General features: G+C 48.9%; 1 protein-coding gene across 1 annotated transcript in view; it reads left to right on the top strand.

Moving 5' to 3' along the window:
* Window positions 1-12,500, top strand: part of plekha7a (pleckstrin homology domain containing, family A member 7a) — a gene marked incomplete at its 5' end in the record, with an annotated part of 150,994 nt that overhangs the window by 19,893 nt on the left and 118,601 nt on the right. The window lies entirely within an intron of this gene.

Below are 12,500 nucleotides of genomic sequence, written 5' to 3'. Positions count from 1 at the left end.
ACACACACACATTCTCTCTCTCTCTCTCTCTCTGTCTCTCTCTCTCTCTATCTATCTCTCACACACACACACACAACACACACACACACACACACACACACACACACACACACATTCTCTCTCTCTGTCTCTCTCTCTGTCTCTCTCTCTATCTATCTCTCTCTCACACACACACACACAAACACCCCTCACACACACACACACACACAAACACCTTCTCTCTCTCTCTCTCTTACACACACACACACACACATACACACACACACACACGCACACAGCACACCCCCCCCCAGAGAGTAAACATGTCATGATTTCTGGGTGTGACGGGAGACAGATGACAGGTTTACTAGCCTAGCGCTCTCAGCACTTTCCCTCCTCACTCCATAAACCAGGTGACAGCCTCCCCCCTCAGACGCCTGACAGGCCGCTGACACACCCCGGACAGAACCGATAACACCGCGCTCGCAACGATTAACTATTCCTTTGACAAACTAACGAGGGTCTGAACGGAATTCTGGAGTTGTGATATCGGCGTAATTCTTCCAGAAATGTTGAGCAGAATTCTAATCGCGACAGGTTATCTGATTTCAGTCGATCACGAACATAAATCAGATTATACGGCCGCGTCGGACGTAAAACACACCGGTTTTAAACGGCCTGGTGTGGTTTCGCTGACAGAGGGAGGACATTTACTGTTAAAGACCCACATTAGTCATTTTGAGTTTTATATGTCATATTATATGCGTGACATTCTGGTGCTGCACAGTATTATTGCACAATGATTCAAGTTGCAAAACTGCCATTTAGGTCAAGTAGTATGTGTAATTATTATCTATTTGGGAGATAATTTCCCACATGCCATGCTGTGGCGTTTCATACAGCTACAATAATATACAACTCTGTGTGACGTTAGAGAAACGCTGTCTCTCTAACCATAACCCAATGTTATGGAAACGTCGGGCGGCTGTGGCGCAGGAGGTAGGCGTCTAATGATCACAAGGTCGGCGGTTCGAGCCCCGGCTGGCCACATGTCGAAGTGTCCTTAGGCAAGACACTGACCCCAAATCGCTCCCAGTGAGCGGGCCGGCGCCTTGCATGGTAGCTTGGCCGCCATCGGTGTGTGAATGTGTGTGTGAATGGGTGAATGAGAGGCCGTTGTAAAGCGCTTTGGATAAAGGTGTTATAGAAGTCAGTCTATAGAAGTCAGTCTATATAAGTCAGTCTCTATAAGTGCAGTCCATTCACCATTTACGTGGGTGTGTTTAGTTGTGTGTGGTGATCTGTACGCCACATTCTGCTGCTCTCAGACCCACCACCGGGAGTTGCTGCTGGACTGCCTCTACTGCCTCTACAGTCACATGGAGGAGGAAGCATCTATATATGATCATAATAACATAGAGAGAGAGAGAGAGACAGAGAGGGAGAGAGAGAGACAGAGAGAGAGAGAGAGAGAGAGAGAGAGAGAGAGGGAGAGAGAGAGACAGAGAGAGGGAGAGAGAGGGAGAGAGAGAGAGGGAGAGAGAGAGAGGAGAGAGAGAGAGAGGGAGAGAGAGAGAGACAGAGAGGGAGAGAGAGGGAGAGAGGAGAGGGAGGGAGAGAGAGAGAGAGAGACAGAGAGAGAGCGCCTCGATACTAATGTACGGCAACAGTCAACTTGCAGTATTAAAGTGGTAAAGCATTTTGGTTATTTTTTAGTCTTGACTTGAACATATGTGCTGAGGTTGCATCCCTAATGTAAACTGGCAGTGAAGACACAATCTGGAGCATAAAATGAGGATCCAGCCTCACCAAATCTCCTCTTTTGTACATGTGGTACACTGATATGCTAGCAGAAGACCTGAGAGCTCTATTGGGCTGATATGCTAGCACAAGACTTGAGAGCTCTATTGGGCTGATATGCTAGCAGAAGACCTGAGAGCTCTATTGGGCTGATATGCTAGCAGAAGGTAGCTTTCATATATATATATTTTTTTCATATTCTGTCACGGTAGCTCTCTGTCAGTCGGAGGAGAGAGTGTTGCTGAGAATAATTGCAAACAAAGTGAATTATTCAGAAGAGAGGATTGAGTTAGCACTCCCTCCCCCGCTACTGTGATGTAGATAATAACTGTAGACCGTAATAGTAGAGGACGGGGTTTTCTTTCATTAATCTTCCCTCCTGCATATACTGTATGTATTCGTCTCTGTCTGGTAATTTCCGGAAGGTTTGTCACTGAACACGGGGGGGGGAGCTGTCATAGGTGTGTCCCAAAACGGTTCTACCATGGTTAAAGTGTCACATTTATTTATTTTGTATTATGAATCCTTTATTTTACCAGGGTAGTCATATTGAGACAGTAGCCTCTTTTCAAATGAGCCCTGGCCAAGAAAAGGAGCACTTAGTTAAAAAGAGAGACACCACATACAGTTTAAAAACATACAATAATACAACATAAAATAACAACAAACAAGCAACAGAAACAGTGAGCAGATACAGCCTATAAAAGATAACCTAAGCACATTCGCATGTATACTAAAATCCAATAAAAACTACTAATTACTAACTAACATTGAACAGAGACAGCAGAGACAACAGGCATGCCGCCATCTTGGATTTGGGGCGTGATTCTGCTTTAACACTAGAACAGCCGTGTCTTTTTTACCTACTATAAGAGCCGCCTCGGGGGTCAAATGACCATAGTCTTTACAATGCTCAAGCTGCTATTTACACACAACGACCACTAGTTGGCCAGCTTGTAAATTAGCCTGCCTCCTACACAGAAAAACGGCAAAATAGCTTCATACTAGCTTATCCTGATGTGATTTTAGAAAATGTAAGGATACTGGGTGGTAGAACGCACATATCTAGGAAATGTCATGAAAGGAGGGTCCTGAGATATGATTGAGTGCAAAGATATAACATTTTTCTTTACTCACATTCTCACTCAAATGACCCCTCATGGCTGTTCTAGTGCTAATGTCCACACAAACCTCCGTCTGTGTCAGAGGTGGGCGAGCGCTGGGCGCTGGTGGAATGTTCAATGTATAGCCCAGAGCTGGTGTACAGGTGTGTGTGTGTGTGTGTGTGTGTGTGTGTGTGTGTGTGTGTGTACAAGGCCGTCTGACACAACAGGACATTGTGGACTGATGGACTTGTGAAGGGATGGAGGGGTGGAGGGGAGGGGGGGGGGGGGGGTAGACTGGCACTCTGTTACACACACACACACACACACACACACACACACTCACACACACACACACACACACACACTCACACACACACACACACACACACACACACACACACACACACACACACAGGGATGGAGGGGTGGAGGGGAGGTTGAGGGGGGGGGGGGGTAGACTGGCACTCTGTTAGTCTTTCTGCCCGTTATTCTTTCCTGTCTCTCTGTTGGTTGTCCGTTCTGGGCAGCCAGGCAAAGAATCAGGTTGTGCAGTGCCTGGCTCTACGCCCCCCCCCCCCCCCCCCCCACCCCCCCACAGTGTGTTTGGCTGAATCAGGTTAGCGGATGAAAACAGTCCATTAGCAGTAGGAACACTTCTGTCCTGTTCCCTGGGGTGTATTGTAACGGTAGACCTCACTCTCACTCTCACTCTCACTCTCACACGCAGTCACAGCAGCCCGATGCCGAAGGTAGAACTAAAGCCTAATGCATTTCTCAGTTAAAAGGCGACGTTCTCTACTTTTTGTTATTTTGGTTTTGCTGTGTTTTTAGGTTGTTTTTGGCCTGAGGTCTGACTGACAGTTCATGACCCAAGCAAGGGGATATTTGTGCGTCGTAACTGCTCCACAAATACAATGCAGGACAGTCGCATGCTTGCATGCTTCCGTTTGTGTTGATGCAAGTTTTAATGCGTTACGACGTTTGCTTATGTTATGTACATTCTTTGCTTTTCGGCAAATCGTTAGCCTCGTAGCATAATGTCCTAAGTCATGCTTCACTTGTGGTCAGCCGAGCCATCTTTGTATGTAGTGTCAAACATGCCTCTGTCAAAGAGATGACTTGGGCAGATAGTGATTTTGGAATGTAACAAGCATTCTGATAGGCTGATGTCATAGAGGCAATAATGCACAGTGAATCAGCAGTGTTAGGAGAGGAGAGTTAGGCAGACTATCTACATTTGGCCAAAATATGACTTAGGCAATTATGCTACGAGGCTAACGAAATGTAGTATGTAGACTACAGAGAGTGTAAATGTACACGTTAGATGTCCTTATAGAGGCCAGGCAGGTGACTTTGATGTGAGTTGTCTCTGGGTGTACAGTACAGTACAGTACAGTGAGACATTCAAAGCAGCCAACCATCTAAGATATTCTCCTTCAGCAGTTCTGCTCACCCAAATTACCTCTTTAAGGCGCCCTGCGACCTTTGACCCTGCGACCTTTCACTGTAAAAGACATGACCTTTCAAACAATGGGAAGCTTTAACGGTAAAGATAAAGATGTAGAGAATTTGCAGTTTTCTTCCACAGAGCCACGGAAATGTAAGTGAAAGCTCAGGCCGTATCTCTCTCTCCCAACTCTCAGGCTATTGTCCCAGACAGCCCCAGACGTAATTCCCTCGGATTCAGATTCGGTCGTTTTTTTTTCGAGGGCCTTTATTACAATAGCAATCCAAAATGGACTGATTGTAACACAGTGTGGGTGTTTAGGATGGAGATCATTTCTGCTACTGGTATCTCAATGTAAATGTGGCATTGACGTAATCTCGAGGCACATGGGTGGTGATATTCAGTCGTATTTGAATAACTCTTTTGAATTAGTCCATCTTTGTGATATTTAGCATTTATTTGACATTTTATTTGACATTTCTCCCCCCCAAAAAATCTTGGTTACATTTTCATACATGGTAAATGGATTGCTCTTATATAGCACCTTTATCCAAAGCGCTTTACAACAGCCTCTCATTCACACATTCACACACCAATGGCGGCAAGCTGCCATGCAAGGCGCCGGCCGGCCTGCTCACTGGGAGCAATTTGGGGTTCAGTCAGTGTCTTGCCCAAGGACACTTCGACATGTGGCCAGCCGGGGCTCAAACCGCCGATCTGCCAACCTTGCGATCATTAGACGGCAGCTCTACCTCCTGAGACACAGCCTCTACCCCCTGAGACACAGCCTCTACCTCCTGCGCCACAGCCTCTACCTCCTGAGACACAGCCTCTACCTCCTGAGACACAGCCTCTACCTCCTGAGACACAGCCTCTACCTCCTGAGACACAACCTCTACCTCCTCCAGCGTCTACCTCCTGAGACACAACCTCTACCTCCTGAGACACAGCCTCTACCTCCTGAGACACAGCCTCTACATCCTGAGACACAGCCTCTACCTCCTGAGACACAGCCTCTACCTCCTGAGACACTGAGACACAGCCTCTACCTCCTGAGACACAGCCTCTACCTCCTGAGACACAGCCTCTACCTCCTGAGACACAGACTCTACCTCCTGAGCCACAGCCTCTACCTCCTCCAACCTCTACCTCCTGCGCCACAGCCTCCCGAAAAGAAAAACAGACAAGGACTGTACAAGTTGTGACCCTGAACCTGAATATCGTCACGACCCCACAGCAGGTCGTCTATTCCCGGCAGCCCGTTCTTCACTCTCTTAACAATACGAAGAAGACTGAGGTAAATGGCTCCTATTCACATCATAATAATACCTCCAAAGGTGCTGATGGCTATTTTATCCTTTACTCATAAACTAGCCTCTGGGAACAGGTGGCTATTATGTGGGAACCCAATTTAAAAGCGCCAGAATAGACTCCCAAGATGCCCCTGGGTTTCCTGTTAACGGAGGGAGAGAACAAACAACGTAACATCAACCCGCATGAGTTCACAGTATTTATCTCTCCGAGTGTGAAGAACGGTAGAACGGTAGAACGCTCTTTTTTTAAAAAGAAATGAAAAGACCATTAGGAGAAGAGAAGCGCCGGGAGAATCGTCCGTTCTTCTTTCAGGTTGATTTATTTCCATCCTTCAGAAGACAGCGGAGGAAACTCCCTGTGACTAATGTGCTTCATTAAGTTGGGGATGATAACCATCATCAGCAGGAGTGTTATTGAGAGGAGAGACTCAATGGTGGTGTCTTTTGTTTTTCTATTAAAGCCTTGGACGACTAGAGAGAGAATTAATCTCATTCATATATAGGGGTTCATTACTGTGATAGTATCTGGTATCCAGGAAGTGCGAAGCTTTGGTGATGTTCGTTCTGTTTTGCTGCTCGACTGGTTTGCTCGGTTCGAAAGAAACCCCAGATACTTGGCTTCTCAGCTGTTGCCTGTAGGGGTGTAGCGGTAACAATTTCGGTTCGGTACGTACTGCGGTTTTTAACACTAGAACAGCCATGAGGGGTCATGAGGGCCTGTGAGTAAAGAAAAATCGTGAGTTTAGAATGATAAGGTTCTATCTCCGTTTAGAATGATATGGTTCTATCTCCGTTTAGAATGATAAGGTTCTATCTCCGTTTAGAATGAGAAGGTTCTATCTCCGTTTAGAATGAGAAGGTTCTATCTCCGTTTAGAATGATAAGGTTCTATCTCCGTTTAGGGCAGTTCAGAGATATTGAGCGTCAACGTTTTTACATTCCATTATGTTTTGTGAGATGGAACCTTTGTATTTTATTAATTTCTAACAAAAAAATGTAAATATTTAAAAAAAAGAACACCACACAGGCATTAATAAACACCTAATGGATCAGATTATGTAAAAAAACGAAATGTTATATCTTTGCACTCAATCACATTTCAGGACCCTGTGTTGAAACAGAACGAAAGCAGGTGGTCAAACCATGAACAGCAAGGATTGAGCAGGTTGGAAAACTCTGATGATTGAAGTGGCGTACACATTATATGGTTTAAGTCAAGTTAAGTAAATCCAGACAGCGGGACGGATGGGGCACAGGAGGTAGAGCCGGCGTCTAATGATCGGCGGTTCGAGCCCCGACTGGCCACATGTCAAAGTGTCCTTGAGCAAGACACTAAACCCCAAATTGCTCCCAGTGAGCGGGCCGGCCGGCGCCTTGCATGGTAGCTTGCCTACCTCGCCATTGGTGTGTGAATGTGTGTGTGAACGGGTGAATGAGAGGCCGTTGTAAAGAGCTTTGGAATAAGGCCAATACATATACATTAAACATTAGACAGATAAGAGAGGTACACAAATAAACAGGTGAAGTTGAACATTCCGCTGTACAGTCAAGATTATTTGCGTACATAATTCAGGGACTATAGCCACAGGCCATAACACATAACACACAGGTTCTCTGCCAGCCAAATGTCTCTGATCATTACAATGTCTGACAATAGAAACAGACTGGCACAAACCCCCCTTCAACTGCTCTGATGACATTTCATAATTAAATAAGTGCACCCAGCAGACAAGATAATTAAAAGATCGAAAATCAATTGAATGGGGAAAGTGTGTCCAAGCGTTTGACTGGTACTGGTAATGTTATTAGGAATACGTGCACAAACTACCGATGCCTACCCATATTGGAGGCTTTCTATAAATAATTTAGACTCGAATACCGAATACCAAAAAAGTATCTCCTCACTCGTTAGGTGATGATAGATGAACTTCACATTTTTGGGGGGTCCGGACAATTCCCCTACTCCACTCTCTTCACTATGTAATTATCGGATTGATCAAGTGATTCTGCAAATAGTACAAGCCTCACTCTCAGGGGAGGGAGAGAATGAAGGGGAGGGAGAGAGCAAGCAAGCGAGAGAGAGAGAGAGAGAGAGAGAGGGCGGGAAGCGGAGATGAAGAGGGATTAAGAAAGGTGGATGAAAAGAGCGAGAGAATCAGAATGCCAACGTTTGACCGCGGTGGGTGAGTGGTTTGATCTGACGTTCCTGAAACATCCGGCTTGACGGTAACCTTGACAGCAGAGGAGAGGAGGGTGAGGAGGGGGGAGGGAAGGGGAGGAGAGGAGAGGAGAGGAGAGGGAGAGGAGAGGGAGAGGGAGAGGGGAGGGTGAGGAGAGGTGGGTGAGGAGAGGAGAGGAGAGGAGAGGTGGGAGGGGAGGAGAGGAGAGGAGAGGGGGGGGAGGAGAGGGGAGGAAAGGAGAGGGGAGGAGAGGGGAGGAGAGGAGAGGGGAGGGGAGGAGGGGAAGGAAAGGAGAGGAGAGGGGGGGAGGAGAGGGGAGGGGAGGGAAAGGAGAGGAGAGGAGAGGAGGGTGAGGAGAGGGGAGGGGAGGTGAGGAGAGGGGAGGGGAGGGGAGAAGAGGAGGGTGTGGAGAGGGGAGGGGAGGAGAGGGGGGGAGGAGAGGAGAGGAGGGGGGAGGAGAGGAAAGGAGTGGAGAGGAGAGGAGTGGAGGGTTGGGGAGAGTTAGGGAGGGGAGGTGGGAGGGGAGCGGAGGAGGGGAGGAGAGGAGAGGAGAGGAGAGGTGGGAGGGGAGGGGAGGAGAGGAGAGGGGGGGGAGGAGAGGGGAGCAGAGGGGAGGGGGGGAGGGAAAGGAGAGGAGAGGAGAGGAGAGGGGAGGAGAGGGGAGGGGAGGGGAGAAGAGGAGGGGAGAGGAGGGTGAGGAGAGGAGAGGAGTGGAGAGGAGAGGAGAGGAGAGGAGGGAGGGGAGGTGAGGGGAGGGGAGAAGAGGAGGGGAGAGGAGGGTGAGGAGAGGAGAGGAGAGGAGAGGACAGGAGTGGAGAGGAGAGGAGAGGAGAGGAGGTGAGGAGAGGGGAGGGGAGGGGAGAAGAGGAGGGTGAGGAGAGGAGAGGAGAGAAGAGGAGAGGGAGGGGAGAGGAGAGGAGAGGAGAGGAGAGGAGAGGAGAGGAGGAGGGGGGGAGGGGAGGAGAGGGGAGGGGAGGTGGGAGGAAAGGGGAGGGGAGAGGAGAGGAGTGGAGAGGAGAGGAGAGGAGAGGAGAGGAGAGGAGAGGAGGGGAGGGGAGAGGAGTGGAGAGGAGAGGAGTGGAGGGGAGGGGAGGGGAGGGGAGAGGAGAGGAGAGGAGAGGAGAGGAGAGGAGAGGAGAGGAGAGGAGAGGAGAGGAGAGGAGAGAGAGGAGAGGAGAGGAGAGGAGAGGGGAGGAGAGGAGAGGAGAGGAGAGGAAGAGGGGAGAGGAGAGGAGAGGAGAGGAGAGGAAGAGGGGAGAGGAGGGGAGGGGAGGGGAGAGGAGTGGAGAGGAGAGGAGTGGAGGGGAGGGGAGGGGAGAGGAGAGGAGAGGAGAGGAGAGGAAGAGGGGAGGAGAGGAGAGGAGAGGAGAGGAAGAGAGGAGAGGAGTGGAGAGGAGTGGAGAGGAGAGGAAAGGAGAGGAGAGGAAGAGGGGAGAGGAGAGGAGGGGAGAGGAGAGGAGAGGAGGGGAGGGGAGAGGAGTGGAGAGGAGAGGAGTGGAGGGGAGGGGAGGGGAGAGGAGAGGAGAGGAGAGGAGAGGAAAAGGGGAGGAGAGGAGAGGAGAGGAGAGGAGAGGAGAGGAAGAGGGGAGAGGAGAGGAGAGGAAGAGGGGAGAGGAGAGGAGTGGAGAGGAGAGGAGAGGAGAGGAGAGGAGAGGAGAGGAGAGGAAGAGGGGAGAGGAGAGGAGAGGAGAGGAGAGGGGAGAGGAGAGGAGAGGAGGGGTCGGTGTATGGGTGGGTGGGCGGGTGGGAGGGGTGCTGGGCTGCTGTGGGAGACTGATAAGCTGAACCACAGGCCTGATCACAGTCTCCATCTCACCCACTGACACGGTGATTCAGTTGAGCCGCCGTGCGTCTGAGAGAGAGAGAGAGAGAGAGAGTAGGCTCACATCCGCCACATCCCAGAACTATGGTATGCATTAGAGAGAGTGTGTGTGTGTGCATGGGTGTGCATGGACACATTTGTGAGCATGTGCTTGTGTGTTTCTCCCTGTGTTTCTGTGCGTGCGTGGGCAGATGGAGAGCATCTGAAGTGAGTAGAATCCCCCGCTTCTAGACAGAGAGATGGAGAGAGAGAGACAGGGGAGGGGAGGAGGAAGAGGGGGGGAGGAGAAGGAAGAGGGGGGGAGGAGGAGGGGAGGAGGAGGGTGTGAGTAGGCACTGTGTGTGTAGTAGATCCGTATAGGTCACCAGGTATGACAAGAAGACTGCAGGGACGTTTGGTTCTGTATGGTTAATAACAAGCCATATTTTTTTGTATTGAAAATCGAATCCATTTAATTCTAATTGCTACTTCCCTGGTCCTCCATACATCTGGCTAGCTCCTTGGTCCTCCATACATCTGGCTAGCTCCCTGGTCCTCCATACATCTGGCTAGCTCCCTGGTCCTCCATACATGTGGCTAGCTCCCTGATCCTCCATACATCTGGCTAGTTCGCCGGTACTTTCCGCTCCTGCATCTTTCTTGAGTACGTCCACGTATGTTAGTGTAGGACGCCCTCGTGATCGACGCCCGTGTGTTGGCTCCCACAGAACCAGTCTGCTGGCTGGCAGCTCCTGGTGTCTCTGGCAGTGACCTGCCAGCCTCATTCTCCTGACTGCTATTTTTTCGCTTATCCTTGGTGGTGACCCCGCATACAAAGTAGCTACAAAGGGGTTGGATATCCGTTTGAAATGTGTTTACATCTTGTGACACCTTGTTAAACCAATCAAATACCTTGCTTGGGCAGAGCCAAAAAATATCTAAAATTCAGTTTTTGCTTCAGGTTTTCTTCAAAGTTACAAGCTTAGCGTAGGCAGCGATATTCCTACTCGGTCGGAAAAATACAGATCGGCTAATCAAAAATTCTCCAGATCTCCAAAGGAGGAGGAATGAGAATGTGATGTGGAGATAATGAGACCACATTCTAGCCTCACGGCAAAGACGAAAACATTCTGTCCTAACCCCTTAAACATTCTGTCCTAACCCCTTAAACATTCTGTCCTAACCCCTTAAACATTATGTCTTATCCCCTTAAACATTCTGTCTTATCCCCTTAAACATTCTGTCTTATCCCCGCCTTCTGACGATCGGTGTTCACCTCACCGCAGTTACAGACACTCTGTGTTTAAAAAAAACACCAAACAGTCGAGAGAGAGAATGCAAATCTATGCTGACAGTAAACGACAGTAACTCAATCTCTAAAACTGAGACAATCCCTTGGCCATTTGGTAGCGGGGGGGGGGGGGGGGGGGCAGGCTTGTTTTTTCCTTCATGTGGTTTCCTCTTGCTGATATGATTTTAGGCTGGAATTGAGTTTCATAAAAACAAGCAACAGAGGAGACACAGAGGTCCCCATCTCCCTCCCTCCTCCTTTCTTACTCTCTCTCTCTCTCTGTCTCTCATACTTTCTCTCTCTCTCTCTCTCTGTCTCTCATACTCTCTCTCTCTCTCTCATACGTCTCTCCATCGATGGCTCAGAGGTGTATGACGCGACCGCACAATTACTCCAGAGAGACTGGGAGAGAGAGAGTGGGAGACGCGGCTGCTGTCCGCCCTACATGGATAACCTGCGTCTGTCTGTCTGTCACGGAGCGTCAGTAGAACACCATCATGTGGATGACACATCACAGGACAGATAGATAGATAGATAGATAGATAGATAGATAGACAGATAGATAGACAGATAGATAGATATATAGATAGACAGATAGATAGATAGTTTATTAGCCGCACGACCAAAGCCTGTGGAATTTGTTATCGCTACAGCATATTAATCTCTGCAGCACACATGACAAAAACAAAGAAGTGCACAATAGACAACAACAGACAATAAAAAAAGACAACAACAGATAATCGTGGTACGCATGTTGGTCATGTCAGAGAGGAGGGGCTAGAGGGAGGCGTTCAGAGTCCTGATGGCTATGGGGGGGAAACGTTGTTAGTGAAACGTTTTAGTCTTTGTGGACAATGACTTGTAGCGCCTCCGTGAGGGGAGGAGCTGGAAGAGGTGATGAGCAGGATGTGAGGGGGTCAGAGGTCATCTTCTTTGCCCGTTTTACAGTTCTGCGGGTGTGCAGAGATTCACCTGAGAGGAGAGGTGGTTTGCCTATGATTTTGGATGCCTTTTTAACAACCCGCTGTAGTTTGTGATTTGTGTTTGACTGTCTGTGCTGCCGTACCAGACTGTACTAGAGGATGTGATGATGGACTCCATGATGGCTGAGTAAAACATGATGAGAAGTTGTCGTTTGACCCGGAAATGTTTTTAAGATGCCTAAGAAAACAGAGCTGCCTAAGACAGGTGGGTGGGTGGCCCCGAGCCCGATGACTCAACACGCTTCTCCTCAGACAAACAACAGTACGAGGTCGCCGTGGTAACGATGTCAGAGCTAACCCCGACAATGTGATTTATTTGTCCATTTGTGTTTATTTTTTTTAAAGGGGCAGTTCCACTCATATTGTTCATTTTATTGGACAGATACAGTGAAGACAGACAGGAAGGTAAGGAGGAGAAGGGAGAGAGAGAGAGAGGGCATGTCAGCAGGGCATGGGCCGGATTCTAACCCATGCCGACATGGGCATAATGTGTGTACCGTAGACCGCGGTGCTGGACCACTGGACCACCTCAGGCCACTGTGTCCATTTTTTAAAATCATATAATACTGCTCCTAGTGGACATTCTCTGGTACTGATCTC

The sequence above is a fragment of the Nansenia antarctica genome (genome assembly GCF_963989245.1).
Source record: "Nansenia antarctica genome assembly, chromosome: 9".
In the NCBI taxonomy this organism is placed as follows: Eukaryota; Metazoa; Chordata; class Actinopteri; order Argentiniformes; family Microstomatidae; genus Nansenia; species Nansenia antarctica.
The sequence above is the reverse complement of the archived record's forward strand: the minus strand, read 5'-3'. Positions and strand labels throughout refer to the sequence as shown.